A 27,168-nucleotide genomic window follows, 5' to 3' on the forward strand; every position below is an offset into this window, starting at 1 on the left:
TGTGTGTGTATGCCTTTCCTCGCCAGCTCAGGTGTGTGTGTGTGTGTGTATGCCTTTCCTCGCCAGCTCAGGTGTGTGTGTGTGTGTATGCCTTTCCTCGCCAGCTCAGGTGTGTGTGTGTGTGTATGCCTTTCCTCGCCAGCTCAGGTGTGTGTGTGTGTGTGTATGCCTTTCCTCGCCAGCTCAGGTGTGTGTGTGTGTGTGTGTATGCCTTTCCTCGCCAGCTCAGGTGTGTGTGTGTGTGTATGCCTTTCCTCGCCAGCTCAGGTGTGTGTGTGTGTGTGTATGCCTTTCCTCGCCAGCTCAGGTGTGTGTGTGTGTGTGTATGCCTTTCCTCGCCAGCTCAGGTGTGTGTGTGTGTGTATGCCTTTCCTCGCCAGCTCAGGTGTGTGTGTGTGTGTGTATGCCTTTCCTCGCCAGCTCAGGTGTGTGTGTGTGTGTATATGCCTTTCCTTGCCAGCTCAGGTGTGTGTGTGTGTGTGTATGCCTTTCCTCGCCAGCTCAGGTGTGTGTGTGTGTGTGTATATGCCTTTCCTCGCCAGCTCAGGTGTGTGTGTGTGTGTGTGTATGCCTTTCCTCGCCAGCTCAGGTGTGTGTGTGTGTGTGTATGCCTTTCCTCGCCAGCTCAGGTGTGTGTGTGTGTGTGTGTGTATGCCTTTCCTCGCCAGCTCAGGTGTGTGTGTGTGTGTGTATGCCTTTCCTCGCCAGCTCAGGTGTGTGTGTGTGTGTGTGTATGCCTTTCCTCGCCAGCTCAGGTGAGCTCCTCGGGGGCAAGTTCTCTGTCTTGGATGTGGTGCTCCCGTTGCTGAGGGGTCCACTTGATAAGGCCAAGGCCTGCTGAGAACCTTTTGGTGTTCGGGTGGCTCCCTGTGTATGGTGCCAACCCAAATGCTGGCACGGTGGTTGGAAATGCTGTCTTCAAAGCCAGATGGCCTGTGCTTGAGTCCTTGCTGTGTGACATTGAGTAAGTTATTTCACTTCTCTGAACCAGCATCACCAGCTATAAAATGAGGACAACCTGAGGTCCTGCTTTTAGCATGGATACTTGTAGATGATTCTATTGTTTAATGGGCTGAGGTTCTCTGGAAACCTCTCAGGTAGATTTTGATCCCAGCTGGTTGATTAGAGTCCACTGTCTTCATGGTACTAAGTATAGCTAAACCCGTACTATAATAAAAGCAGATGATAAAAGTGTGATGGTCTGGGGTGCCAGCACTGTGGCATAACGGGTTAGGCTGCTGCCTGCAGCACTGGCATCCTATATGGACACTGGTTCAAGGCCCGGGTGCTTCCCTTCTGGTCCAGCTCCCTGCTAATGCGTCTGGGAAAGCAGCAGAGGATGGCTCAAGTACTTGAGCCCCTGCACCCATGTGGAAGACCTAGAGGAGGCTCCTGGCTCCTTTCTTCAGTCTGGCCCACCCCTGGCCATTGCAGCCAAATAAATCTTAAAAAAAAAAAAAAAAAAAAAAAAAAAAAAACAAAACCTAAAACTCTTGAAAAACAGATGTAATGGTCTACAATGTAAGGGAAAGGGGAAAATTAGTTATTTCTTTCTTTCTTTCTTCCTTTTTTTTTTTTTTTTTTTTTTTTTTTTTTTTTTTTTTGACAGGCAGAGTGGACAGTGAGAGAGAGACAGAAAGGTCTTCCGTTTCCGTTGGTTCACCCTCCAATGGCTGCTGCGGCCGGCGCACCGTGCTGATCCAAAGCCAGGAGCCAGGTGCTTCTCCTGGTCTCCCATACGGGTACAGGGCTCAAGGACTTGGGCCATCCTCCTCTGCACTCCTGGGCCACAGCAGAGAGCTGAACTGGAAGAGGGGCAACCAGGACAGGATCGGTGCCCTGACCGGGACTAGAACCCGGTGTGCCGGCGCCGCAAGGCAGAGGATTAGCCTATTGAGCCGCAGCGCTGGCAAAATTAGTTATTTCTTTTGGAAGTAATGGTTTTACTTGCAGCAGAAACATTTGCACATTAAAAACATGATCTTAGAGCAGGCATTTGGTATTAGCAGTGAAGGCACCGCTTGGGACGCCTGACACCTGCATCGCATCAGAGTGCCTGGGTTTGAGTCCTGGCTCTGCCTTCAATTCTAACTTCTTGCTGATGTGCACCCTGGGAGGCAGCAGGTGTAGAAGACCCAGGATTGTATTCCTGGCTCCTGGCTCCTGGCTTCATCCTGGTCCATCCCTGTCTGTTGCTGGTCATAGCCCTGGTTGTTGCAAATGGAAGATCTCTTGTCCATCTCTGTCTCTGTCTCTGTCTGCCTGTCAACCTAAGAAACAAAAAACAAAACAAAGACTTGAATTAGGCAAATGCCAAGGTATCAGAAAGGTCACTGTGACCCCCTGCTTTCAGTCCCAGTGCAGGGTCCCCTGGGGGCTCACAGCTGTGCTGCCATGCCACACTGGAAGCACAGGAGGCTTCTGAAGGCTGCCTGGGTCCTGCTCGCTCTGACGCACCGGCATGGCCTCGCTGCCCACCAGCCACCGGCAGACTCCCCTCACCCCCCGCCAGGGGAAAGGCTTTGTGGCTTAGGGAGCAGAGCTCACTGACCCCATTTAAGGCCAAGGCATTTAGCCCTCCCTGAGACTGTTCCTGCTAGAGCTTTGGCTTGCAGAGCTATTTCTATCTGGTGCTTTGCTACAGCCCTCTCCTGAGCCAGTGACTAAAAGGCTCAGTAGGGAAAAGGCATGGGGAAATGCAGGAAGCCCTGAGAACTCAATTCCGATGCCCTTGTTTTCCCATCCATAAACGAAAGCCGTGGCTCCTCCCCGAAAGGGTTGTTGTGAGAATTAACATGAGCTGGATGATGGATGTCAGAGTTCCCCAGCTTAGAGCAAGCAAGCTTTCAGCCTGAGCGAGCCACGTGGGAGGCTGTAGGAGCTGGTGTGAACCACTTCTGGATCTGAGCCACTGCTGAGAGCCCTGGCGTCTGCACTCACTCCGGCCCCCAGCTGCCACCAGTTGACTCCTCTTTCTCTCTTTGTTGAAACATGTTCATTGATCCCCTCCAGGGCAGCCAATAACATCTTGGAATGTGGCAAAAGAAGATGAGCCGGCAAACATGTATTAAGCTCTACTAGGGGCCCCAGGTTGATGACAAGGTTATAAAGAAATGCAAGGCATGCCCACTCCCTTCAGCGAGCTTGTAATTTGCTTAGAGAAACAGTATATAACCAACCGCTGAAGAGCCAAGAGAAGATGGGAAGTAAGGCTCAAAAACATCTTCAGGGAAGCCGGAAGCCAGATGCCATGAGGTGGAGCAGGTGATAGGTGTGTGGGAACTCAGAGGAAGGCAGGGCGGGGGGGTGTGGTGGCCTGGAAGCCATCATGGTCTGGCAGGGACTGGAGCTGGTTATATTAAGGAGGTGGTTTTCACCTGCAGAATCAGACCATCCACAATACCTGAAGGGGTTCGAGTGTCTGTTCACCAACAACCAGCCTGAGCCCAGCAGCTCAAACTGTTTCCACTTTCTTCTTGAGCCTCCATCTGCCTCCCAGGGTGTGTATTCACGGGCAGCTGGATGAGAAGCAAAGATAAGACTCAGATACAGGATGCAGGCATCCCACGTGGCAGCCTAACCCGCTGCACCACGGTGTCCACCCAGTGCCACCTTTCTGTTCTGCCTCCCTCAGCACGTTGCCTTCTGTCCTCAGGCTGGTCCCCTTGGGGAACCCCATTGGTGACCACTGTTCCAGGCTCAACAACTTGGAGCAGCCTAAGAAAGTTTTTCCCAAAAGCCCTTCCAGCCAGTTTCCCCTCATGTCTGCTGGCCACATTATCAGATATCTGGGGCTTACGCCAATCCCTGGAAAAGGGAAGGGAAGTAACCAGATCGGTCTACAAGGATCACAGTCCGCCCCTGGGCTGGGGCTGGGGAAGGGCGTAGGTTCAGATCATTTGGGCTTCTTGCAGCAACTGACAAGGGAGATGAGGGGGACTTAGGCAATCAACAGTGTCTGCCACACAGGTTGTGTTGGGAAGAAAACAGGACAGATCTGACCCCAAAGTAGCATCCTGGACTCTGAAACAGATTGCCTGTGGCTTAATGACCTGAGCAAGTAAGATAACCACAGAAAGCCTCAGTTCCCTCATCTCTGAAATGGGATAGTAACGGTCCCACCAAGATTGTAAATTCTGGGAGGACAGGGACTTGTCTTGTTCCTAGCACAGAGCACTGGACCCAGCAGATACGTCATTGGTGTTTGTTGAATGGACTAATTAGCTGGATTGTGAGGATTAAATGAGTTCAGGTATGCAAAGGCTTAGCATGTTAACCTACAGTATGTGCTCAAAAAATGATTCATTTTTAGCCGCAGCCTTTGCATAGGCTTGGCCCTCTACCTGTGGGCCTGTGTGGCCAGGTTCACCAGCAGCCCTGGGTCGTGGAGGAAGCTGAGGCTTGTGGAGAAGGCTAGGCTCCTGTGGGCTGAGGTGCTCCAAGTCTACCACATACCCCGGGGAAGAGCCCAGAGCTTGGGGCTCCGCAGTTCACGAGTCTGACTTCTGAGTAGCTCCTCACAGGTCACCCCGGAGGCCTCCTTGGACCAGCCTCACTCACATCTAAGGCCATCTGGCTGGATTCAGGGGGACAGCTGAGGCCACCAGCCCTGAGGTTTTGGGCCCAGCCGCAGAGGCAGGCAGCACCAGCAGGTGGTGACCTGGAGGGAGTGGCTCCCTTTTCACCATCTGCACCTAGGCACAGTTCTGGCAGAGCTCCAGCCTCAGCCATGGGCATCACAACCCAAACCAGGGCTGTGCACTCTGGTTCGGGGTGAGTTATGTAGACACACTGGGCTTCAGGCCCCCCACCTGCCAAGGGGGTAATCCTCCCCACCTTGTGGTGGCCCGAGGAGCCAGCAAGATAGTAGATGGCGAGAGCCTGCACAAGATGGCCCTTCCTCCACCACGCCATGCCACGCCACGCCACACCACGCCATGCCACACCATGCCATGCAAAACCAGGCTTTTTCACACCTCTGCACACCTGATCCTGGGGAACGTGATTCCACTCCCCACTTACTGCCTTGCAAAACCCTGTTTGTCCTGAGGCAAGTCTGGAGGCCAACAGTGGAGTCCCTTGCCAGGGTCAGTGCCCCTGCTGTCCCAGAGGCAGGGGCATTGTGGAGAGGGAGGCACAGGGGACATTGGCCAGCTGCTCAGGGAACAGCTCTGCCTTCCCAGACCACACTGCAGCCCCTTCTGCTCACCACTAGCCCTGTCCATTGGGACCCAGGCAGGGGCCAGTGGGGCACAGCCGGGCAGCACGTTCTGCTTGTGGGCAGCACTGCTCCCCCACAACACTGCCCTTGGGAAGGAAGAGGCCTTACAGACATTCAGTCTCCTCCGTGGAGCATGCTGGGAGGCACACACTCCGCCCAACCGGCTGCCCTCTGCACACCTGGTCTGGCCTCCCCAGCCCATGCCCTCCGGGGGGAAGGGGAGCAGGACCCAGGGCAGTGCACAAAGGGGCCCTAAAGGGTTCCTACCTGAGAAGGACCTTGACCTAGTCATTCTGCCCTTTGCTGCCAACATCTTGGCAGGGGGCGCTCTGGCCCTCAGGCATGCACCTGCCAAGCAGGAAGCCACTGGCAAAAATCCCTTAAAGGTAGGGCCCCCGCCTCTGTCCTAGCTCTCAGGACTGCAGGGCACCTCCAAGGAGTGGAGTGGGGGTCGCACAGGCCTCCACGGCAACACCTGAGCCTTCATCCAAGCTCTTTTCTGGAGCCTGCGTGCCACCGCTAGGGTTGTGGCGGGGAGAGGGAGGCAGGTGGAATCTGTTCCTCCCTTGCTGGCCCTGTGGTGAGAGGCGCTGACGAGTGGAGGCAGGCCTGCACCGCCATCAGGCCTGCGTAAGGCACTCCCTACAGGAAGCACGAGAGAGGGGTGGAGAAGAATCTAAAGATCTAGAAGAACGTGGCAGTTAAAGGGCATTTCTTCCCATACACTGTAACCCAAGACTGTTCCTAAAAAACTCTGTTCTTTGGGAAAACTTGGGAAGCACCGGTTTATGAGACTGTTAGGAGCTGGTTGTGAATGTGGCTTTTCCGAACACACACCCCCGTGAATTTAACAAGCCGGGCCAGAAGACGATGCTGCAGCCCACACAGCTGAGCCCGACTGGCCGGGATGGTGCAGGCGAGGCGCACCGCCTTCAAGCCGACCAGTAGACGTATGTCCATTCACAAAAACAGAAGAGAGTAAAGTGAAAGGCGTTAGGAAGAAATTGTAAGGCACTGGCGTGGCTAATGTACGCACTGCAAATCCCTGGGAGCCCAGCTTCAAAGGCGGAGCCCTCTGTGTGACAGCACCGCCACTGTCTGTGACCGAATTACAGAAATGTTACACTCAGGCTCGCTGTGTGGGCAGCACGGGGAACCGCAGGGGCCTGAGGAGACAGCTGAGCTCCAGCACCGAACTTCCTTTGCGGCTTGGCTGAGTCACTGACTCTCCCGGGGCTGCAGCTCTCCGAGGCCCAGGACCCGGGAGTTCCTTTCAGCTCGGCGGCACAGAACCTCGCCAGGTGTCCGTGCTTCCATTCAGCCAAGTTAAGGTGAGCATCTGCTGTGTGCCCAGCCTCAGTTTCCTGCCATGGAGAGCTCAAGGCATCCAGGCTGGCAGAGAGGTGACTCCACAGGGACAGAGAGGGCACAGGGCCTCCCACTGTGCCAGGCAGCCAAGCCTAGGCAGGGCGTCTTCCTAGAGCTGGGTATACCTCCATCAGTCGTGAGAAAAACTAGATCCAGCGTGCACTGTCAGCCGATCCCGGAGTCATGCCGCCCGATAAGAGCGGAGGAGCCGGTCTCAGTGTGCACAGGACAGCAGTTCCTGAAGTCTGTGAAGACAGGAGGGACCAAAGGTGGACAGTCGCTGGCTGTCACGCTCGGGAACTGAGACAGGAAAAGGGAAAGCACACTCTGGCGACCCCTGGCTGGGTTTTGGCCTCCAGCCCCCATCCCCTATCCAATTCTGAGAACAGAGGCACCCCTGCCAAAGTGAGAGGAGGCAAGTGGCCCTCATGCAGCCGTGGTGGGAGCCCCTTACCCCTGGCGGGGGCCAGGGTAGGCTGTGGAGTCAGCTGCGCCCACCCCTGGCCTGGCCTGGCCTGGCCTCTGGTTGATACAGAGGTGGGGGAGGGAAGCTGCTTGGTTCTCCCTTCCTTTCATGAAATGACTATTCTCTTCCTCTCCCCCCCCCCCCAAAGATTTATTTATTTGAAAGGCAGAGGTAGAGAGAGATCTTCCATCTGCTGGTTCACTCTCCAAATGGCTGCTAAAGCCAGAGCTGCACTGATCCAAAGCCAGGAGCCAGGAGCTTCTTCCAGGTCTCCCATGCGGGTGCAGGGGCCCAAGGACTTGGGCCATCTTCTACTGCTTTCCCAAGGCCTTAGCAGAGATCTGGATAGGAAGTGGAACAGCCGGGACTCGACCCGGTGCCCATATGGAATGCTGCCACTACAGGCGGTGGCTTTACCTGCTATGCCACAGCGCCGGCCCCGACTATTCTCTTATCTGCTAGACTCTCTGGCATAAATCCGGGGGAACGTGATCTTTCGCAATTTCTGACATTGTGGATGATTTCTCCAGGCATTTCTGCCTGCTGTATTTCTTAAAGAGAGTGACAGCGATTGTTATCTGCAGGAACTGTTGTCCCAGAGCATAGCTCCAGCCTTAGCGCCTTGCCCTGGCCTCTAGGACGCAGCGGTTCTGGGCGTTTGGAAGACTGGAGGGAAGACGGTATTTTTCTTATCTCCACATTGCCTTAACGTGGAATTTGTGTGGGAAAATGCTCACAGACAAGCTGTAAGGACCCGTCACAGCCTTGAGTTTCTCAGTGTTAAAGGCATACACTCTGATTTTTTTTTTTTTCAAGTACAAACAGTACATGTTCAGCAAAACTCAAGCAACACAAGAGAGTAAAAAGTCAAAAGCAGAAGACCGCCGCCGCCACGCCCACTTCCCAGGTACCCGTGGCGGCTTTGCCGTTAGACAGAGACTCCCGTTCAGCAGGCATGGGATTGTGCCAGTACCTCGAGCAGCAGCATCCCTCCGGGCACCCTCCCCCACACAGACTGTGCGACCTCCCTCTGCCCACAGCCACAGACCTGGGGCTTCTGCTGATGGACATCTTGGTGGCTTCCAGTATCTGGCCGTTAGAAAAGCTGCTCCCCTGCAAACATCTCTGGGCCTATGTGCAACTTTTATTACCTCGGATTCCTGGGCGTGCTTTGTGGGACCAAGCGAATGCAGATTTTGAAGTTTTTATCAAGACGGTACACTTGTTCTCATAATAGTCTGCATCAACTCGTTCTCCCGCCTACCATATTCTTCCCCCAGCTGATAAGGGGCTGGTCTACATCTTCTGTCTTAGTTTGCATTCCTTGGATCATTAGTGAGGTAGAGCAGAAGTGGGTTATTTATAAATGAGTTAGTTCACAAAATTATGTTGTGATACCAAAACAAAGAGTACAGAGTTGGCCACTAACTGAAGTGTCATGTCGCATGTCATGGTGCCCGGCCCTGTGCAGATCCATCCCAGTGTTTTTCTTTAGCTTGAGACCTTTGCACAGGAGGTGAGGTCACAGGTCTGGGAGATGAAGCTGCCGCTCACTGGTGAGTGGATGAGGATGAGCAACACAGTCACGCTGGGCAGAGGAGAAAATGAATGTTCATTGAGCTCACAAGATGAGTAGTTGCTTTGCCAGGAGCTTTATTCGTGTAATTCCCATAAGCTCATGAGGCAGGTGAAATCATCTCCATTTTATGGATGAGAAAATTGAGGTTCAATTGGTTAAATAACATAATGGTGGCACTGGGATGTGGGTTCAAGACAGGAAGCAGGGGCATTTACCTAAACAACTGCTTCTGTAGAAGAAAAACCTCAAAAGATTTTTAAAATATGTGTAACCTAGAGCCACCTTAGCGTAAGAGGCTGGGATGGCAAGCCACGGAGAAGTCCCCGCTTCCCACGGCTCAGCAGCAGTGGCAGGGGCAGCTGGCCAGCCCCTGGGGCAGCCGCGACATGGGTTCTGGGGCCAGCATGTGCCAGGCTGCTGCTGACAGCCACGGGGAGAGAGCCTTCCAGGAAAATGGTGGGTGATCGTGGGCGGAGATGAGCAGGGGCTTGGACACCCACAACTGGACGCTGGGAGAAGAAAAGGAGCCGGCGAAGGTCAGGGACGGAGAGCGCCATGGGACCCTGGGGAGCCCGGCAAACGCCCCTGCTCCTGACCGGCGGCGAAAGGGGGGTGGTGCGGGAAAGGAAGCTGTTGGTGGCGGCCGGCTCTGTGCCCAACCGACCCGGGCAGCGGGCACAGCAGGACCAGCCCGGACCCCAGCCAGAGGAGCTCAGCCCAGCTGCGGCCAGCGCCCCCTCCCCACCCCCGTCCGCCCCAGGTCTGCATTCCGCAGCTCGGAGACCCGCCCCGGGGGCTGAGCCCCGGAGGACCGGTTCTGGCTCGAGGGTGGGGCCGACGGGGGCGAGGTTCGCCCGCAGCCTCCACGCAGCCCTTCCTCCCCCTCCCCCTCAGGAAAGGAAGGCAGAGGAAAAACGTGTTTTTATAAATAGCTCCAGCCCCAGCTGATTTGTAAATTCAGTGGGGTTTTTTTGTGTGTGTCAATGACATCACCCTCTTCCCCATGGCAACCCCCGACGATATCAAAATTGCCAAGCAACGTGGGAGCAGCTGGCGCCCCAAACCAGCAGGTCGCTGCCTGCGGGGTTCGCGGAGCAATCGCCGAGGGCGCCGGGGCGCGGCGGGGGAGGGGCGCGCGGCCGGGGCGGCCGGGCCCTGCGGCCCCAGCGGGGCGGAGCGGCCGAGCCGCCTGCGGGCCGGGGCCGGGGCCGGCGCCCGCGCCGCGCTCCCCGCGCCAGCGCCGCGCTGGGCGGCAAGGCGGACGGGCGGGCCCCGCTCCCTTCCGGACGCGTCGGAGCCGCGAGCAGCCATCCAGGTGGCGGAGCCGGCCCACCGCCACTGAGTCACCCGCCCGCCCGAGCTCCCTGCCTGCCCTTCGCCATTGGATTATTTCGGAAGCCTGAAAACTTGGAGCTGCACCTGAGTCCCGCCCCTTCCAGCCCTCCCCTCCCTACCTTGGGCTCGGAGGAAGATGGGGCTCGCGGTGGGTCTGCCGTCACCCCCTACGGATACGGAGGCCGCGGCGGGGGCCGCGGGGGCCTGCGGGGAGCTGCAGATATGGTGACCAGGCTGCCGCTGTCCCCCGGAGGTGTGGGGACAGAAGGGGAGTCTCGTCCCTCCCAGCTGCCTGGAGGCCGGCCCGGCTGGCTTTGAACTCTCCCTCCCCACCCCCCTCCCGCCACCCCACCCCTCCGGGGGTGTTGCTGGGAAGGAGTGGCTTCTAGGGTCCCCGTGGCATTTGGAGAGCGAGGCTGCATTGGCTTAGGCCGGGCAGGTAGGTGGCTGCGCAGGGCGGGCGTGGGCCCACGTGTGTGCGGGTGTGAGGGTGTGTGCACCGGCCCCCTGCTGAGGACTGCAGCTGCCTGTGGCCAGGGCTACGGGTGAGCCACTTGACAGCGGTTCTCCTAACTGGTGCTGGGGTGCTCGGCCGGGAGGGGTGCTGGGGACAGAGGAGACCACCTGGCACATGGCCTGAGCCCCGGGCCCAGCAGCTGCCAGGGTGGGCTGGCGCAGATCCTCCCTGGGTCCACTGGACAGAGACACAGCCCGATGCCAAGGTAGGGAGTGGTCTAAATGGGCTGGCCAAGGTGGGAGCCAACCAGCCAGGGGTATCAGCTGCCCCCTCTTCATGAAAACCGTTTCCTACCAAGAATCACTTATGCGGGGCCGGGCAGCACCCATGAGCTCACCATTAGGCGACAAGGGCGCTGGGGTGCTGGTCACTGCTCCACTCTGCATAGTTGGGGCCCAGTCCAGGCTGCCCCAGGGCCTGGCCCCACAGGGCATGCCCCAGTGTGTCAGGCGGAGGGGCGTGGGCTCCCTGCCAACCACCCGCCACCCCGCCTCCCCCACACAGCTGGCAGCCTCGCGGGCACACCGGTGAGTAAGCTGCCAGGGGAGGAGGCTATGTGCCCACAGAGGCAGGACGCCACCAGCCAGGAGCCTTGGGAGAAGCGGTGGGGCTGGGCGAGAAAAGCACTGAGCTTTTCTTTTCTTTTCCTTTGCTGCCTGAAGGGAGAGGCGCTTCCTGGGCTAGAAACAAGCAGCAGCCTGCAGTGGGAGAGCGCCGGGCGCAGCGGCCCCGAGGGAGCAGCCCAGGTAAGGTCCCTGCCGCCGCCACCGCTGTCCCCTCCTGGGCCACAGAGCCCAACCCTGCGCTCCTCTTGAGTCTGGGGGCTCCTGTGCTACCAAGCCCCATGCCCCAGCTGATCCCAGCGGGCCCCGGGGCCCCAGGTCAGAGGGAGATCGTGCTCACTTCTGCTGTTCCTGCATTGGCTTCTGGGGCCTGCTGGGTCAAGCCAGGGCCACCAGGGCGCCCCTCCAGGAGGCCCCTCTCGCCTCAGCCCCTCAGGGCCATTCCCCGCATGGATTCATTCCACAAATATTCATGCAGCATCGCTGGGTTCCAGGCACTGAGTCACACCCTTTGGGTGAGCTTGACTTGGCACAGATGCTGACTCTGAAACTTGGCAGCAGGCCAGGGTCAGGGGCCACCTGCCTTACTGCTCCTCAGGGGCCCTGGGCTCCCTGATCTGCTGCAGGGCTCCTGACCGGGCAGCTGTGGGGACTCTGGGCCAATGCAGTGCCCTGGCGTCGGCCACCAGCACCAGAGGTGTGTGCATGTCTGCTTGGGGTCTCGCCCGAGGCTTTGTTCTTTGGAAACTGGGCTCCGGGAGTAGAGGACAGTGGGGGCTGCCTGGCCCTCGGAGCCTGTTGACCCAGTGGCCATTGAGGCCTTTGGGCCACATGGGGGCCTCCCCCCCTCAGGGGGCAGCAGCCCTGTGCCCAGCTCAGAGGTGGCAAACCAAGCCTTGGGTAACCAGGGCGCCAGCTGGGGGGGGGGGGGTGGCACTGGGAACCGTGGATGTGGATGGAAGCTCTGTGCACCGGGGAGGGGCCATAGGGAGGGAGCCTGGGGACTGCAGGTCCCGTCTGGTCCCCTGGGGGCCAGACTGAGTCTTTGTGAGTTGTCTGGGACACACGAGGCACAGGAAAAGTACAGGTGGTGGGGTCCCCAGCCAAGGCAAAATCCAGTCTGCACAGCTCCGAATGACCAAGAGTGTCCTGGCAGAGTACATGGGACCAGGGTCCAAGTCTCCCCATGCGAATCAGTGAATTCCCACACCTGGCCCCAGCTGTGGGTGCTGCCTGCCTCCTCCGTGAAGGCCTGGGTGTCCTCGGTGTGCCGAGCGGAGAAGTGGCCACTGCCCAGCTGCGAGGCAGAGTGACAGAGGCTGCAGTTGGCCGCTGCCTGGGCCTGCAGGGGGCAGAGGGCAGAGGGCAGAGGGCAGGGCCTAGGGGCAGGAGAGGAAAAGGTCGCCTTGGGGTTTCTGGAGGACTCTGGAGGAAGGGCTTGGGACAGGTGCCTTTCTTGCACCTGCCTGCCTCTGTGGGAGCCGCTCTGCACAGGGGACTGCGCCCAGGCAGGCGGGGAAGCAGCTGGCTAGCTGAAGCAGCGCCACTCACCCAGGCGGCCCAGAGACTCCGCCAGTGCGCTGTGTCCCGGTGCAGAGGGCATGGGAGGCTGGCTGTGGCCCGAGGCCGAGGGCTCTGCCCAGCGCGCCCTGCCGGGAGGATGCCCTCCACACCATCACTGGCTGTGGGGGGCCCTGGAGTCAGGAGCCGTTCCTAAGGCTTGGGGCATAGGAGGGAGGTCAGCAGATCTCAGAAATGGGCTTCTTGCAGCCTCCTTCTTGCAGGGCTTGGAGAATAGAGCTCACGTCTGTGAGCCTGCTGAGAGCAAGTAGGGAGCAGCCTGCACGTTCAAAACTGGAAACCCCTGAGGCAGCGAGAGAAGCCCTCCCCGGGCATCGAAGCCCAGGGCCAGCAGTCTGGCAGGTCCAGGGAAGCTGCCCCTTCCTGCAGAGCCTGCAGGCCGAGGTGAGCGGCGCGAGGCATGCGAGACAGGGTGTCTTGTCTTTCCCTGGTGGCTTCATCCCCTTCGTGCCGACGTACACGAATCCCTGAGGCCTGGCAATTGCTAGTAGCCAGTAATCACTAGCTCTGGCGACTAGTAGTCACGGTTCTAGAGGCTGGGCAGTGCGGGCCGGAGGGGGCTGCTCCGTGGGCCTCTGCGTGGCACATCCCGTGGCAGGAAGCAGAAGGGCTGGAGAGAGCCAGAGAGCCGGAGGGCCAACTCCTGCGATGGTGAGGACTCTGCCCTGGTGACCCAAACCCTGCCCCTCCACACAGGTAAACTCTAGCACCTGGCGAGGCGGGGGCCCGGGCAGTGCGTGGTTCTGGCCCGTTGGCTTGCAGGCAGGCGCCTGTGACTGCCTGACTGCTGAGCACACGGCAGTGGAGGCGGGGGTGGGGGAAGGCGCCGACAAATAAGCAGGACAGAGCTCCTGCCGGGGGGAAGCCTGCGGCCCGGGACGGAGGCCTGGGACGGAACGCTGAGCGTGGGCTCAGCCGCAGAGATGTGGCCAGCAACCAGGTGACCTCATCCTCTTGCCCACACCAGGCCCCCGGTGACCCGTCCAGTCCGGTTGATTTATAGATCCAGACCGATACCAGGAAACGGGGCTGAACTGTCTAAAGATGGGCACAAAGAGATGAGTGGAGAATGAAAAATGAAGGCAGCAGCAGCTTCTTGCTTCCGTTCGAGGCAGGAGATGAACGCTCAGGGGGACAGGACAGCGTGGATGGGGGCACAGCGCAGTCAGCAGGGTGAGCCTCGGGCCCAGCCTCGCACAAGTCACGTCCGCTCCTGTCCACAGAGGCTGCTACAGTACCCCTGGGAGAGGGTTGTGGAGAGGGCCGCAGAAAACCATATGGCAGTGCTGCTAGGATCACTGCGAGAGCAGAATGCCAGGAGCGATAATGGCCACAGCTTGTTTAGGGGAATCAGGGAAGGCTTTGTGGAAGAGGTGGCTTTGACAGAGCCTTGCCCACACACACACACACACACACACACACCAAGAGAAGCCAAGGCTCCTATGGCCAATCCACCTGTACCCAATAAAGCTGGGGGAAAGGTGACACGAATCTAATCGGGTCTCCCGGAGGTCCACTAAGGAATTCCTTGGGACTGTTTCCAAGTTCTCTCTCCTTCCCAGAGCTAGAGTTTGAGGTCTTGAGGACTCCAAGGGAGCTGCACCTAGCAGGCCCTGTCCCCTCCTCTTTGGGCCTGGAACCTCTTGCCACATGGTGGCCCCAGCTCCTCAAGGAACTGCAAACAAACCCCAGGAAAGCTCAAAGCTTGGAGGTACTGTGCGCAGGGGGCAGGGCTGGAGACCCCTGTGGGTGGCTTGGAAATGCCTGCTCGCAGAGAACTTTGGCTTTTCCTACCAAAGGCTTAGCTGTCTTACGGATTTAGAAAAGCAAATCCCAAGTTTCTAGTCCCCTAAAGAAGCAGGACAAGCCGAGAGCGTGAGGGGCTTCCACATGCTGGGGGAATGAGCCTGTGGAACATGGCTTCCCCACGGCCACAGGAGAGGCCACATCAGCCTCGGCCCAGCCAGGGGACCCCGTGCTGGCCAGCGTCCCCCGTAAGCCTCACCATGACCCACAGGCCGAGAAGGGACCCCAGGATGTAGAGACGGACAATGGTGTCCTTTCGTTGTACACCCGTGGGCTCTCCGGGGCATCTTGCCCCCCCCCCCCCCCGAGGCACTGCCTAGGTCAGCAGACCCTGGCATCCCCCTGCCCGGCGACAGCTGCCCTGGGCCTCTGGCTTAAACGGGGTGGAAGCTGAGCGGGTCCTTCGTCCAGGACCAGGAGAGGTGCTCAGAGAAGCAGGTGAGAAGGCTGAGGTTGGTGCTGCACTGCCCTGGTCTCTGACCCCAGGGCAAACAGCTGCGAACCCATCTCCCCTGCTTTCCGGCTCCGAGGGGTGCAAACCGGGAAGACTGGTTCTGTGCTTCAGCTTCCTCGCCAGGGCGCCTCCAGCCTCCATTTTCTGCCTCTCAGCTCCTGTGAGGCTCCACAGGGAGTGGGGGAGGGAACCTGGAGACCACTTACCTCAGCGCCTCCCTGCAGGGTCGGAGGTCAGCGGGAGGAGCCCCAGGGAGCGCAGGGCTGGCCCAGGGGGGAGCTGGCCCCCTTGGATCGCTCTGCACAGGAGCCAGAGGACGCCCCTCCGAAGGTTGAACCCAACCCCCACGGTGGTCTGCTGCAGTTGATTTCTCAACGATGTTGCAGTGGATTCGTTTCTGAGAGGAGGAGCGTGGTGGGGGCAAGAGGCGCGGAGTCACCACACAGACCCCGGGAGTCAGGTGAAAGCACTCCACCACAGTGGTCCAGAGAGAAACCAACGGCCAGAGGAGGAAAACGGGTCCCAAGATGACCCAGCTACCTGGCGGCAGTAGTAGACAGTGTCAGGCCTGGGGTCCCCGACTCCCTGTCCAGTGCTCTCTTGCTGCCCAGGCTGCCTTTCCCTCAATAGCTGCGTCCGAGGCCGGAGCCAGCGAGGGGCCAGCTTGATGGCTGCCAAGAGGCAGCCTGGCCTGACACACTGGGACGCTGGACAGGTGGCCGTCGTCCTCTGTGCCTCCTGGAGGTGGACCCAGCCATCCGCCCTGCCTCCTGCTCAGCCCCCGGCTGGTCCCCCAGGGAAGACCCGGGCCACTGTCACACAAATAGAGCACACTCGTTTGTAAAGGAATTGGCTCTGGTTTCGTCTGGCCCAGGGAGCATCTTCCATTTTGACCAGAAGCACTTTAATGTCTTGAGCCTAAGAAGGAAGCGATGAGGAGCAGGCCTGGAGATGAAAGATGCCAGGCCGAGGGGAGCAGGGTGCTCTCCTGACCCTGGGCTACCACCAGGAACGGGAGGCCTGTCACCTGCCACCCAGCCTGGCCTGGGCCAGAAGACGCTCCCGTTGCACTCTGTACCTTGCTGGATGGCCGTGTGTTTGGGGTACAGAGAGGTGTGACGAAGTGGAGGCTTCAGCTCTTGAGGGCAAGGACAGGAGGAGGTGCTGGCTCTGGGGCATCCATCTTCTTGTGTGACCAGGCCCCACATGAATGTCCAGCAGGCTGGCGGTGGTCAGAAGTTCTGTCGGTGTGTGCCACAGAGGGAGAAGGAAAGAGCAGGAGGGGAGATGGCCGCACAGCAAGGGGCAGCTGCGTGCAGTGAGCCAGGTCGACCCACCCAGGGCAGTCCCAGAGTGCTCAGGGCCCCCAGGGGGCCACACTGCCCACAGCCTGTGACCTTCGTGCCTTGAGGGCTGAGGGAGGGGCTTGGGCAGCCAACATGGCACCTCCTCCCACCTTCTTTCTTTCGGAAAATCCCCCAAACCCGGTCCACCCGTCCACAGGCGGGGAGCCAGTCACTGACCCCAGGGTGCTGGAGGCTGTCACTTACCTCCTGGCCCCCCACACAGCCAGGAGTGACGTCTTTACACACTGACCCTGGGGCTGAGAGGTGTGTGCTCAGCTCCGGTGCAGGTTCGTGGCCCTCCTGGGAGCGTGTTCTTTGGGGAGTTTTAGTGATGGCCCCGTGGGCTGCCGTCAGTCAGCTGGCAGTGACTGTCCCAGGCCTGAGTTCCTGGAAAAACCATTGAGACTGAACATCAAGATATTCTAGATAAATGACCTCCTGAGTCTGAGCTAGGACCCTGTGGGGCGGGCTGCAGCGCCCCCTCTGGTCAGTGAGGGGATTTTACTAAGAGGTTGATGTGCAAAGAAACTTTAACTTCCCTCCCTTAATACTCCCTCCCTTGAGGGAGAGGAGACCTTGAGAGATTCAGGCCTGATAGCAGCTCCTTCTGCATCAAAGTCCCAACACAGGGGCTCAGTTTCACTTCCCTGGGGCTTGGGCCTGGGCCCTTGCCTGGCCACGCACAGGCCTTCTGCTCGCCTGGCCCTGGATTCCACGGCAGGGGTGCCACAGTCACAGCCCTGCCCCAGACGACTTTCAGAGGCCCAGAAGAGAGAAGAAAGGCTAGGAAAAGCTTCCATTCAAGGAGAATTGCAGCTGTTGGTTCTGCCAGCTCCGGAGCTGCACTGCAGAGAACTCGGATGGAATGCGGGGCCATTAAGAGCAGGAGCTGCAAGAGCAGTGGTAGCGGGAGATCCTGAACGAATCTGTCATGTCTCTAGAGCGAGTGTCCCCAGCGCTGAGGTGGCGCTCGCTGGGCCCACAGGAGCTTGGCACAGACCCCCGGGTGCCTGGGAAGGGTGCCGCAGTCGCAGCCCGCAGCCTGCAACCCGCCACGTTCCCTGAGCCCAGTCCCATCGGGCCGCTGTCAGTTGGTGTCCAGGGAGGCCAGTCCCGTGTATTCCCATCAGGCTAGGAGGCAGAGGCAGACCTGGGAGAAAGGCTGGTGGTGCTGAGAGTGCTGGTTTCCCTCTGCTGAGGTCCAGGACCTGTCTGTTCAGGAGCCAGGCAGGGGCCTCTGCAGCCGGCCCCACCTGCCTCCCTCCTGGCTGAGGATTCCCTCAGCCCGGACGTTTGCCCTGCTTCTGGGCCCCATCAGCAGAGATGGGTGGTCCCAGCAAAGTGAGGGGTGCGGCCCAGGCCAGCCCAGGAGCAGGAGATGACAGTGTTCGTCAGCCTAGGAGAGGGGCACGGACGGGGCCTTCTCTGCAGAGTTCTTTGCTCCTGGGGTGGGGGCTCCAGCGTGAGTGGGCAGCAAGCCCTCCGGGATCCCAGCCCCATGGGCTGCTCCTGCTGAGTGGGGAGCAGGTGCATGGCTCCCTGCACGTGGGCCTGGTGTCTTTGGGAACCATCGGTGGCCTGAGGCAGGAACATCAGACCTGCACCTGCTTCCTAGCAGGGGACTAAGTGAGAAAGAAGGTGAGGAAGGGGACTAAGTGAGAAAGAAGGTGAGGAAGGGGACCCCTCTCTTCTTCCCGCCCAGTGCCATGTGGTGGGCCTCATGCCAGTCAGCAATGGGGGCAGGGGACATCCTCCCCTGCCTCTCCATACCTCACGTGACCCACCTGCCTAGGCAGTGGTCTGAGCTGACCCCTCCCACCCACCGTTTGGACAGCTCTCACAACCAGGGACCTCTGAGCAGCACAGTTAAGCTGGGTCAGACAGGCTGGGGCTCAACTGCTGGTTCTTGCACTCACTATCTGGCTTATTCCATTCCGAGCACCATAGACTGGGCAGCTTGGAAACAACAGAAACACATTTCTCAGGGTTGAAGAAGCGGAGAAGCTCAGGATCAAGGTGCCAGCAGATCTTGTGTCTGCCGAGGGCGGCTTGCCGGCTCACTGGGGTGGTGCCTCTCTGTAACCCCACAAGGCAGGAGGGGCTGGGGATCTCTCTGGGACCTCTTGTGGCGGCACCAGTCCCACTCCTGGGGGCTCTGTCTTCATGACCCAGTCACACACACCCCCAAAAGCCCACCACCCAACATGTTCACACTGGTGATCAGATTTCAACCTTCGGATCCGGTAGGGGGCCCTTAAGCTAGTCACCACTCTGAGGCTCAGTCTCCCCGTTTGTAAAGTGAGAATTTTAGTGTGGTGCTCACCTGCCTGGGTTGCTGTGAAGGTGCAGGTACCATGTGCACACAGCCCAGCGCCAGAAGCATGCGGTGCTGGGAGAGCTCGTTATCCCTGCTATTAGAGGAGGGCACAGTCCTCCCAGCAGAGGCCCTGGAAGGAGGTGAGCTTGGTCGCAGCCTCCCTGACCCCGGGGACAGAAGGGTGCAGAGATAGTGTTTGCCTTCCTCAGCTGCAGAGCGATCCTCTCCTTCCTCCTTGGCCCTCACCTGGGCTCCCAGCGCCAGCTGTTGTCGCAACAGGACTGGCTGAGAGACAACCAGGAAGTGCCCGCCCTAACGCCCTCCCAGACCATCCTGGGCGGCCAAGGCCCAGGCCTGGCAGGAGCCCAGAGTCCTTTCCTGTGATGAAATGTCTGTTATCGGTGCCTTGTCCACACCTCCTGCCCAGCTGGTAGAGGGGCAGTACCTGGACTGCTCCCTCAACCAGCAGGCCTCTGCCAGCGGCCACGGCTCTTCAAAGGAGGGCGTGCCTTGTGCTCGCCCTGGGCTCAGTGCCAGAGGGAGGCGCACAGGTGCTGCCATTGTGCTGCCTCCTGGCACTTCCTGCACTGTCCCTGTGCCCTCTCCTGGGTAGGGCTGAGCTGGACATGGGTCAGAGACTAGAGAAGACGAGGGGTCACACCCAGAAGTTAATCACTTGGGATCCATTCTGTGTGTCCCAGCCATCGCACTGGCAGAGGTCATCCAGCCCCCATGCAACTGAACCCTATGCAGATGAGACTGGAGGTGCAGAAACAGCTTTGTGATGGACCCGAGAGGTCACCTCGTCTCGTCTTCTATCTGATGGGAACTTTTTCTCTGGCATATCTAATAGTTTTTTTTTTTAATTTATTTATTTGAGAGGCAGAGAGAGACAGACACACAAAGCTCTTATCTGTTGGTTCATTCCTCAAATGCCTGCAGTAGCCAAGATTGGGCTGAGCTGAAGCCTAGAGCTGGGAGCTCTATTCCGCCCTCCCACACAGTGGCAAGAACGCAATCCTCTAAGCCATACTTCTGCCTCCCAGAGTCTGAATTAGCAGGAAGTTCGGAGCCAGAGAATCAGGCGTTGAACCCAGACATCTTGACCGCTGCGTTAACCACTAGGCTAAAAGGCTGCCCCCAGTGGATATTCTCGAATATCAGTGATGGGGAATTCATTAACTCCTTGGTCAGTCTCGCTTAGAAGCCTCTTCCTGTCATGCCAAACCCCATTGCAGCTGCCAAGGGTGAGAGGAGGCCTGGTTTCCTGTATTTGCTCCCTATAGGTTGAGGATGGGACTTGGCCAGGGGCCATCATGGAATACCCAAGCCTGGATTCACATCACATCTCACAATATTCTGATATCCACACTTCATCATAGTTCAACGGGTCAAAAGGGCTGCTTGGACCTGTGGTTTTATTATTGAAGTCATGTGTATTTAGTGGAGATAATTCACATGCACATTTGTGAATCAGCAAAAAAATAATTCAGGGTGTTGATTCTAGGTTCAATGACATAACACATTTCATTCTAGCTTGGTTCCTTGCACATTTCCCTCTTGGTCTCCCTCACCCCACAGCACAACCTGCTTCCCATAGCCTTCAGTCTGTGCACCTGTGTCTCTGAGTAATTAATCCAAGAGGAAAGCCACACTGTATGACCTGTGCCCGTCCGCTTCTTGGCAGCCACAGGAGGTCAGGATTTGGGGATAGGGTCAAGCCTATGGTGGTGTTAGGTCAGCAGGAAAGTGAAAGGATGGTTTGGCAAAGACACACAGAGGAGGAGGGAGGGGCAGAGGAGGCAGAGAACAGAGACAGCAAGTGTATGGGCTGCGGGGGTGGCAAGAGGACCCTGTGTTCCCCGGCTTCTAACCACCCTCCCACGGCACACAGGGCCAGTGTCACCACCTGGCACCGTGCCTTCCCCAGGGAAGATGAGGGCATCCGGCTTGTGGTGCAGCCAGGCAGGGTGCAGTGCTGAGTTCCCTCGCCTCACCTTAGCTCTGTGTCTGGGAGCCCTGATGTAGACTGCACAGGTGCCATGGAGTCCAGGAGATGAGTGACATCCCCTTCAGTAGCCCTGACATGTCTAAAGAAGTGACCAATGTGGCCACGTGGCAATGGTGGCCTCAATTAACTGAAGTTTGGGGTCCCCAATAGTAATAGGCACTGGACTGTGACTCTGGCTGTCGCCACTTGAGGGAGTCGCGGGGACCCCAAAACGTCCTGAATTTCCAAGCCAGCACAGAGCCCTCAAAGTCATCAAGGGTCTTATCACTTCCTTGTTAGGGGAAGAGACAGACAAGAAGCCCCTGCCCCTGCCCCTGCCCCTGCCCCGCCCCTCAGAATGGCCATGCTAGGGCCCAGCCCGGTGATGCCAGTTCTGGAACAAAAATACAGGTGGGGGCAGACAGGTCACGCTGCAGGTTTTAGGACCGAAGCCGGGCTCTCCAGGATGTGTGGGTGGAAACGCAGCCTCTCCGAGGTCGGGAAGAGTCGGCCCGCGGCTTCCAAGCGTGCATCTGCAATGCAAACCAATGAGTTAATTACACACCGCCCTCGCTCCACAGATCCTGCAGGTCTGTGTCCGCGCAGCTCGTCCGGGCGCGGCGGGGTCAGGACCCGGAGGCGAAGGGCGGGCGGGAGCCGGAGCCGAGCGAATGCAGGAAGGAGTGGGGCCGGGGGCGTCCCTCCTCTCGCGGCCCCGGCCCCGGCGACTCTTCCTGGGCCCCGAGCTCGCCGAGTCTACCTGAGGCCACGCCCTAAAATCAAACTGGCGGCCAGGTGCGACCGGCGCGGCCCATACAGGTAAGCACGGCACCTCCTCTTCTGTCCCGGCGCCGAGCTCCCTCCCGCCCTGGGCGGGCCCGGCTCCCGCGTCCTCTGTGAGCGCCCCGGCGCTTCCCGCTTGGCAAGTGAGTGTCGCCGCCGCCCTGCCAGGCTGGGAGCCCTCTCCGGGCCGGGGCGGCGACACGGGGACAGGCCTCGCCTTGCGCGCCGCCCCCGGATCCGGTTTGCACTCCCGAAGTTCGGGGCGAGCGGCCGACCGGGCAGTGGCGCTGCGCCCCCCCACCCCCACCCCGTTCCCGCCTCCGGCTCGTCTCAGGCACCTGGGACTGTCGCCCGGTCGGTCGGGAGGCGGGCGAGGGGTGGTGCCCACTGCCCTGGACTCCAGCCAGCCGCCAAAGCCCGCGGGGACACTCACTGCATCTGCCCCAGTGTGTCTGTGTGTTTCCGCGCAGGCTTGCAGAGGACCGGCCCCGCGCCGCTGACTGCCCGAGAGAGCCGCCCACTGCAGGAGCCTGAGGAGCCTCCGAGAGCAGTGAGTGGGTGAGTGAGGGGTCTGCAGCCCCGGAGCCTTCTCCAGACGTGCTTGACAGACTGTGGGCAGGCAGGTGGCCCCCGGGGCTGGGGCCTCTCTGCCACAGTTGGCAGCGGCAGGGGTCCTATTTCCCAGTCCTTAGGGGTACAGGGTAAGTCACTTGCATCTCAGCCCCATGGTGGGTGGGTAGATCTGCATGGCTTCAAATAGATGCTAATATTTTTGTGAATTTTTACTTTTATTGCTTAGAAAGGCAGAGAGAGAGAGAGAGAGAGAGAGATCTCCCACCTGCCCACTGGTTCACTTCCCAAGTATCTGGGCCAGGCCAAAGTCAAGAGCCCAGAGCCCCATCTAGGTCTCCCACGTGGGTGTCAGGGGCCCAAGAACTTTGAGCCATCATCTGCTGCCTCCCAGGGTCTACACTGGCAGGAAGCTCAACCCAGAATTGGAGTCCCAGGCACTCCAGGATGGAATGTGGGTATCCAGTGCAGCATTGCACCTGCTGCACCAGGTGCCCACCTGTGACCTATGGTTGTCATCAGGTCTGACACCTGTCTGGGACAAGGCAGTGTCACCAAGGCCAGGTGCACTAGATGCATGCTTGGGGGAGAGGCCTCCCCAACAGGACGGTGGTGGCAAGCTCAGCCTGAGCTAAGCAGGGCTGGAGGCAGCCGCAGAGGTGCCTGCTCTGCACACCGCAGCCTGCCAGCTCACCCCCAGGTCTCCCACAATGAGTGGCCCTCGATCTGGGTGTAGATGCTGCTACGAACACCAAGGGTAAGACGTAAAGAATTCCCAGGGCAGAGGCTGCATTTTCTTTTTCTTGTTGTTATTGCTGTTCTTTTTCATTTACTTATTTCAAAGTCAGAGCTACAGAGAGAGAGAGAGAGAGAGAGAGAGATCTTCCATCTGCTGGTTCACTCCTCCAGGTAACCACAGCAGCCAGGGCTGAGCCAAACTGAAGGCAGGAGTCAGGAGCTTCTTCCAGGTCTCCTGCATGGGTGCAGGGGCCCAAACATTTGGGGCATCCTCTGCTGCTTTTCCCAGGCATGTTAGCAGGGAGCTGGATCAGAAGTGGAACAGCCAGGACATGAACCAGCCAAGGCTGTATTTTCTATATCCTGCCCTTTACAGACAGTGAGAGGGAGAGGCAGAGAGAGAAAGAGAGAGGTCTTCCATCCGCTGGTTCACTCCCCAAATGGCTGCAAAGGCTGGAACTGGGTGGATCTGAAGCCAGGAGCCAGGAGCTTCTTCTAGGTCTCCCACTTAGGTGCAGGCCCCTCCAAACTTTTTTAAAAGTTGGTTTATTTATTATTTACTTATTTGAATGAGCATCAGAGATGGGGCCAGCGTTGTGGCATAGCAGATAAAGCTGGTGCCTATAGTGCCAGCATCCCATATGGGTGCCAGTTTGAGTCCCGGCTGCTCCACTTCCTATCCAGCTCTCTGCTATGGCCTGGGAAAGCAGTAGAAGATGCCCCAAGTCCTTGGGCTCCTGCATCCGTGTGGGAGACCCGGAAGAAGCTCCTGGCTCCTGGCTTCAGATTAGCACAGCTCTGGCCCTGTGGTCAATTGGGGAGTGAACCATCAGATAGAGGACCTCTCTCTGTTTCTGCCTCTTCCTCTGCCTCTCTGCGAAACTCTGACTTTCAAATAAATAAATAAATAAATCTTAAATAAAAAAGAGTGTCAGAGAAAGAGGGAGAGGTATACACACACACACACACACATAAACAGAGAGGGAAAAATAGATAGAGACCTTCCAACCGTTGGTTCACTCCCCAAATGACTGATAGCTAGGGCCGGGGCGGGCTGAAGCCAGGGAGCCTTGCTGGCCTACCCACCTGCTGGTCTCCCACATGAGTGGCAGGGCCAAGCACCTTTTGCCATCATCCACTGCCTTCCCAGTGCGTTAGCGGGAAGTGAGATCAGAGTTGGAGCAGCCAGGACTCCAGCGGGCACTGCAGCATTGGAAGGGAGGCCACGCCGCCAGTCCCTCTGCACACTGTTTAGTGTCCTCGTCTGTAAAGTGGGGATGATGATGACTTCCTCATGGGACACTTGTGAGGCCTAACTGCAGCGGCGAATGTCACGCAGCCCTGGCAGGAGACCGCCTTTCCAGCCTCCATTGCTAGGATTCCTTTCCGGGAAGACTTTGAGGATGTTCTGGCTTTTTGACAAGATGCTGTTGGAGGGAGTTAGAGCAAAGCCTTGGGAACAAAGTAAGGCAGGTCAGGGAGGACCCTGGATGCACCGTTACTGCAGGCACTGCCTGGGCAGAGGGCGCCTGTGGCCTGAGGCTTCCAGATCCACCTTGGCTCCAAGTGGCTGTGTGATCTGGGGAGTGCACTTGATTTCTCTGGGCACTGGGCTGGGTGGAGGAGCTTGGGGTCAGAGAGATCTGGTTTTGAATTCCAGTTCCACATTTACCACCTTGGATAATAGTTTCTCCCTGAGCCGTGGATTTTTTTTTTTTTTTTAATGTGTTTATTTGAAAGACACAGAAGCAGAGATTTCCCATTCATGGGTTCAATCCCAAAGAACCAAAAATAAATACCAAGGCCAGGTGCACTGAATGCATGAGACCTAGAACAATGCAAATACCAAGAACAGCTGATACTGGGCCAGGCCAAAGCCAGGAACCTGGAGTTCAATCCAGATCTCCCAGATGGGTCCTTGAGCCGTCACCTGTGTTTTCCCAGTGTGCGCATCAGCAGAAGCTGGGATGGAGAGAGGAGCCAGGACTTGAACTCATGCACTCCACTGCTCAGTGTCTTCGTCTGTGAAAAGCAGCTCCTAATACCCACCACCAACTGTCGGAGACACTGAGAAAAGTGCCTGGCACAGTACCTGACATGTAGTGGGCACTGGTGTGTGCATGTGTTCTTTCTCATCTCTCTCCTCTCCCTGGTCACCTTCCTTCTTTGACAATGGACCCACTGAAGCGTGGCCAACCTATCGCACTGTGGTTTTGTGAGCAGAATGTGGGGAGATTAACAAAGACCAAGCAGTGAAGGGCTGTGGAAACGGGCAATCTTGGGATGTGGGGGCAGAGGATCTTTCTGGTCGGACATTGGGGACTTGGGCCTTTGCAAGGCGAGGCTGCTGAGAAGCTGGGAGCCCGACAGGAAGTCCCAGTGTCCTGCACCAGAAGGGGAATGGACGAAGGTTGGAATTCTAGATATAGCACGCAGAGGTCAGAGGTCAGGTGCTGCTATGGTCTGAGCCACTGTCTGTGCAGCCTAGCGCTGGGCCCAGAGACAGCCCGAGTCAATATTGACCTTCCTCCACTGGCCAGTCTGGCTCTTGTGCCTCTCAAGTGTTGACACAAGCAACAGAATGAGCTTTATTAGCGTATTCTTTCCAACAACAGCCCATTATCTCTCCCCTGGGGATTGGCTGGGGCCCTGTCCTGCAGGAATGGTGACAAGGACAGGGAGCCCAGACATTGTGGCATGTGTGCAGTGCCTTTGGCCCTGGCAGATGCCTCATTTCCCTAGCTCACTTGAGAGGCACAGTGGAACCTCAGCCTCTCAGGGACTCCCCTGGCTTCTACAAAGCCTGTGGACAGTGGGGGGAAGGACCCCGCAGGGCAGTTGGGCAGAGAAGCAGGTGAGCCTCTCCTCCCCTGTATCTGGGGAGCCGGGAAAGGGTGCTGTGGTGCTGTCGCTCCAGCCACGTGTCACGTGCAGAGGAGCAGATGGCAAGCACAGGCCCAGGGGAGGCTGGAGGGAGAGGAGCCGAGCTTCCCACAAAGGGTGAGCAGGGAGAGGACCGAGGGGAGAGAGGGCAGGGGCCTTGGCCGGGGGAGTAGCTCACCATCACTGCATGCGCTCAGCCAGAGGGCAGTGCCACAGGGGGACTGAAATTTGGGCAGGGGCCAAGGGCCAGAGCAGATGCTGCCATGAGCCCCGTTCATGCACATCATTGCCTCTCTTTGAAGATGCAAACTGCACAAGGCAAGGATTTTGTCTCGCTCACTGTGGCCCCAGGGCCTGGGGTAAAAGGGGTTGCATAATCAATCCTTTTTTCAGTAGAGGAATGAATAATACGGATTTATATTTAAACAAACTCCAGAAAGTCAAGTTTGAGAAGAATCCTCCTAGCACATGAGACTGTTCCAATGAACGGCTATTTGTGGAAATTCCAAGCCAGGGAAGCAGCCGAAGCCTGCCAATCCCCAGAGGGCTGTATGGGGTGCTGGTTCCCAAAGGGGGTTCCAAGAGGCCAGATGACCCTGCTGCAGATTCAGGGTGTCCGGGCCCAGCTTCTCCTCTGTAGGCACCAAGGTCTGTGGACTGAGTCTCCCGCAAGTGGCTGTGGTGGGCCTGGGAGTGGTGCGGGCTAGGATCAGGGTGTGGGGCGTACTCAGGTCTACCTCCTCTGTGCTAATCACTTAGCCTTTTGGAGCCTCGCTCCCCTCGCCCATGTAGCAGAGACAGGGATCACTCTAGCTCATGGGCCGGGGAGATGGCACATGTGACACTCTCAGCCCTGAGCCTGCTACTGACACCAGCTCTCCCTGAGTGACAATTATTAAAAATAGCCCAAACTGCTCCTTGAGCAAGAACACGCTGTTCCTCCCGCCTTGTTGCGCCTGCAGAAACTGACAGAGGTGAATGAGTCCCTTCCTTTGTCACCGATGGAAATGCTGAGGCCCAGAGAGGAGGCGGAGAGGAGGCCAAGGTCGCAGGCCCCAGGGTCCACCCTGAGCCTCCCAGCCCTGGATGTCCATGCTGATAAGCAGTCCCCGAGCCTCCCCGCTGGGGCACACTGCACCCTTCTGCAAACCAGGCCTCCCAGTGTGCAGCCGCCCCCTCTTTCCAGATGCCTGGAAACAGCAGCGAATCCCACCAACCTCACCCCCACCAGACAGTTCACCAACATCCCAGACCTGGGGCAACCAGCTGGACGCGCCCCCTGCACGGGGACAGCAGCCCCCCCAGACAGGCCGTCTGGGAGCCACCTTCCCAGGCTGCAGCCCCTGCCTGGAGCTGAGAGCCCGCCCCTTGCAGGGATTCTGTAGGAAGAAGCCAAAGCTGCTTCGGTGTCAGGTGCAGAGGGTCAGCTGGGTGACCACGCAGGACACCAGCATGTGCAGCAACAGCAGGGGCCAGCATTGTGGCATGGTGGATTAAGCCACCATCTACAATGCCGGCATCCTATGTGGGCAGCATCCCATATGGGTGCCGATTCCAGACCCAGCTGTTCCACTTCTAGCCCAGCTCCCTGATAATACTCCTGGGAAAGCAACAGAAGATGGCCCAAGTGCTTGAGCACCTAAACCCACAT

At 58.3% G+C, this 27,168-nt stretch overlaps 1 protein-coding gene and 1 long non-coding RNA gene across 5 annotated transcripts in view; one reads left to right on the forward strand and one right to left on the reverse strand.

The window, feature by feature from the left end:
* Positions 1-651: 651 nt before the first annotated feature.
* On the reverse strand, positions 652-10,269 carry LOC133770056 (uncharacterized). Of its 2 annotated transcripts, XR_009867305.1 has the most exons (4): positions 10,089-10,269; positions 8,104-8,643; positions 3,404-3,518; positions 652-2,270 (listed from the first exon to the last, which is right to left on the reverse strand). It is a non-coding gene; the product is annotated as an uncharacterized LOC133770056 (long non-coding RNA). The 2 variants fall into 2 exon arrangements; XR_009867304.1 differs by lacking the exon at positions 8,104-8,643 and having other exon boundaries at positions 653-2,270.
* PAK6 (p21 (RAC1) activated kinase 6) overlaps positions 9,943-27,168 on the forward strand; it is a 32,462-nt gene continuing 15,236 nt past the window's right edge. For 2 of the 3 annotated variants that reach the window (XM_062205619.1, XM_062205621.1), the window contains exons 1-3: positions 9,943-10,408; positions 11,149-11,232; positions 21,797-21,884. The gene's annotated coding sequence lies outside the window, so the exon portion shown is untranslated. Of the gene's footprint in view, positions 10,409-11,148; positions 11,233-21,124; positions 21,363-21,796; positions 21,885-27,168 lie in introns of all 3 variants that reach the window. The other variant, XM_062205620.1, reaches the window with a different exon arrangement.

The sequence above is a fragment of the Lepus europaeus genome, chromosome 11 (assembly GCF_033115175.1).
Source record: "Lepus europaeus isolate LE1 chromosome 11, mLepTim1.pri, whole genome shotgun sequence".
NCBI classification, from domain to species: Eukaryota; Metazoa; Chordata; class Mammalia; order Lagomorpha; family Leporidae; genus Lepus; species Lepus europaeus.